Below are 3,477 nucleotides of genomic sequence, written 5' to 3'. Positions count from 1 at the left end.
CAATGTAAGGGGTTCCATAGGAGCACGTGACTTTATAGACCCCAGATTCTGCAAACTTCTCCCTGTGGTCCTTAGTCAAAGGGATGCAATGCCTTAAAGTGGATATGGGTTTGAATGCCACTCTAATGCCTTTCTTATTGAGAATTTTTGAGATCTTGTTGGAGATCCCAGCAACAAAGGGGATGGTGAAGAATGGTGAGGTATCAGGAACAGAAGGCGCACAGTTGGAAGACGAAAGATGGTGAGATATGGCCAAGTGGAATGCTTTCACAATTTGTTTGCTAGAGTATCCATTCCACTTGAGAACTTGATGGAGATGCTTCAGTTCAAGGTCAAGATTATCATCGTCGCAGATCCTATGTGCTCTCAGGGCCAAGGTTTTGAGGATGCCGACCTTTTGACTAGGGTGGTGGTGAGAGGATGCATTAAGATAAAGGTCAGTATGAGTAACTTTGCAAAAAACTCGACGACCAAACGACCCATTAGGTTTTTTTAAGATTAACACATCAAGGAAAGGTAAGCAATTGTCAGATTCAATTTCCTTGGTGAAAGAGATGGAGGGAGCTACATTGTTAAGATGAGCATGAAACTCTTCCAATTTGTCTCGACCAAGGGGCCAACAAATATTGGTGTCATCTATGTATCACTTCCACCACTTGGGCTTGAGGGGGAAAGAGTGTAGTGTAATTTCCTCAAACTCCTCCATGTAGAGGTTTGTGATTATAGGTGAGAGAGGGGAACCCATTGCCACCCCATCAACTTGTTCATAAATGACGCCTAGGAAGGAGAAGAAAGTGGATTGCAAGCATAAATCCACGAGATAGGCCATCTCATCACCCACCTTGCACTTGACAATCTCAATGGCATTAGGAATGGGGACCTTGGTAAAGAGGGAGACAACGTCAAAGCTAACCAAGATGTCCTTACTATCATATCTAGAATCCTTAATGAATTGAACAAAATGGTTGGAGTCTTTGACAAACGAGTCAGAATTGCCAAAAAGCGTGGATAATAATTTGGCCAGGTGGGTAGCTAACTTTATATTTTCTATATTATTTTTAACTTTATATTTTCCTTGGCTCCACCTATTTTCAAATAAAGACCACTTGAAACACAAATTTGACTTTATTTCCCTTTGTTTATTTCTTTCAATATTTTTTTGGCTTAATAAGTAATCCATCACTCCATTCTATAGGTTGACTATTGTTGAGAATAAATAGGACTCCTATTACTTTTCTATTTACAATTTCAATTTTTTTTTTAAAATTACAATTTAAATCAATTCTTGAATATATTTACGCTATCAATTTGAAATCTTTCTTTTAAATTTACATCTCTTTAATTTGTCTTTTCTAAAAAATTCTATCGTCGTACCTTGCACCTCTTTTTTGAAACAAGTGCTAGTTACTAATTCTTATACAATTTTTTTATATATTCATTTGTAAGAAACAGAACAAAATGATGAGGAAACGAAAAAGTGAAAGAGGGAGAGAAATATGCTTCAGTTGTCCACTTGAATGATTACAGTTGTAAGGATAAGGCATGAGTCCACCTCAAAAGTCATTCCATCAAATTCAGAATGACAAATGATGCTATTCTTCGTCCACACGGACTGCAAAAATTCAACTTTATCAACGAGTGGGAATCAAATTCACAAATTGCTGAACTTGGAAAAGATAATTGAGGGAATCCTGCAGGAAGCAGAAAATGGAGCGAAGCTTCGAGGAAATTGCTGCTGGGAAGGCGAGCCGTAAAAGTGAGGTCAGGTATTTTCCGTGGAAGAAAAGGACACGTTTCCTCGATTAGATCAGACCTCGAAAAGAGGAAATTTTCTACGACCTGCAACTTGTTTGGAACAGATTCTCTGAAAGTTAAGCATTTTTAGGTGTTTTGGCGGTGAAAAATCTGATTAAAGCTGCAGCCGTAAGATTTCTATCCAGAATTCTCAGGAAGTATTTTCTATCCGGAATTCTCAGGAAGTATTCCTCTGCAGCGAATCCTAGAATTATAGGAGGATTACTTGTATCGAAGAAAGCAAAGGCTTCGATTACTTCGATCTAGGGTTTACTTTCTACCTTATGCTTTAAAATAGTGCATCTACATCCCACAGGAACCTTGGAGCCCAAGGGTTCTCTTTATTTAAATACAAACCATCCACAGAGTGCCTGGAGAATTTAAAATATTTAATTGTTAAAGGTTTACATCGATTGCTTCGTACTAGGATTTCTTTTCTACTTGCTGCTTTTATTTAAATAAAAATTTAATTTTGAATACTCATCCTGAGAGCGCCTAGAGAATTTGAACTATTTGATTGCTGCAGCTTTAGATCGATTGCTTCGTGCTAGGATTTCCTTTCTACCTGCTGATCATATTTTATTTAGAAAAATAAAATATGATCTTCGAACTCTAGGCTTTGATTTGAATAAAAAATTGATCTTGAACCCTAGCGCCCGGAGAATTTAAATCTGGAAACTTCAATGGGGCTCACGTGGTTTGCCAGTCGGAAAAACACGCCGGCTGAATCGCAGGGGCGGCATTCGCAGGGATTCAACATCTTTTCTTCGAGATCTCGACCGAGAAAATCACCGTCGAGATGGAAAACTTCTGGTCTCTGGCGCCGGAAAAGCAGCGCATCCGCCGGCAAAAAGCTCACCTCATTGGCAAGCGTCGCAGAACTGGAAAGCGTGTTCAACAAATTCGACGGCAACGGTGACGGGAAAATATCTCTGTCTGAACTCGGCCACGTCATGCGCTCGCTGGGCCACGAGGTCAGTGAAGATGAGCTGAGGATGATGATGGCAGAGGCTGACTCGGATGGCGATGGCCACGTCGACTTGGCGGAATTCGTGGCGCTTAATACGCGTGACGTGGATAGCACTGCGAGGTTGCAGGATCTGCAAGAAGCTTTCAAGATGTTTGATATGAACGGCGATGGATCCATCTCTGCTCATGAACTCGACAGTGTTTTAAAAAGATTGGGCGAGATTTCCTGCCTTGATGATTGTCATCGTATGATTGCCACAGTGGATACTGACGGGGATGGCCAGGTTAACTTTGATGAGTTCTTAACAATGATGTCAACACCCATTGCAAGCTAGGGTATGGTAAGTATGCGTTTTGGCTATGGTAGGCATAAGTTTTACTGAAAATGCTTATGAGTGCTTTTGGATTCAACTAAGCTTTTTTTTATCATCTATAGGGTGTATCATATCTAGTGATGTATTCTATAGTAGTTTTTGCATCAATATTGATCTTCATATTTGAAGATGGATCACTTATTCTATGGTTTGAGGTCACTGACCTGCTATCATTGGGATTGATTGGATCATGGAATGTGAATTAAAATGTTGATGCAAATAAATTTAGAGTTGAATTTAAAATTACTCAAAATGAGCTATGTCATATTCGAACCATTGTCGTGTTCAATTGATCCTAAGTGAATGTTAAACTTGTAATATTGTATGCTTTTGAAATGCT

General features: G+C 39.4%; 1 pseudogene across 1 annotated transcript; it reads left to right on the top strand.

Moving 5' to 3' along the window:
- Positions 1 to 1,521: 1,521 nt before the first annotated feature.
- LOC149531233 (polcalcin Cup a 4 pseudogene) lies at positions 1,522 to 3,265 on the top strand (annotated as a pseudogene). Its single transcript, XR_016358738.1, has one exon. The product of XR_016358738.1 is annotated as a polcalcin Cup a 4 pseudogene (transcript).
- The last annotated feature ends 212 nt before the right edge of the window (positions 3,266 to 3,477 follow it).

This window comes from Cupressus sempervirens, chromosome 11 (assembly GCF_028749045.1).
Source record: "Cupressus sempervirens isolate cs-2001-9-10 chromosome 11, ASM2874904v1, whole genome shotgun sequence".
NCBI classification, from domain to species: domain Eukaryota; kingdom Viridiplantae; phylum Streptophyta; class Pinopsida; order Cupressales; family Cupressaceae; genus Cupressus; species Cupressus sempervirens.
The sequence above is the reverse complement of the archived record's forward strand: the minus strand, read 5'-3'. Positions and strand labels throughout refer to the sequence as shown.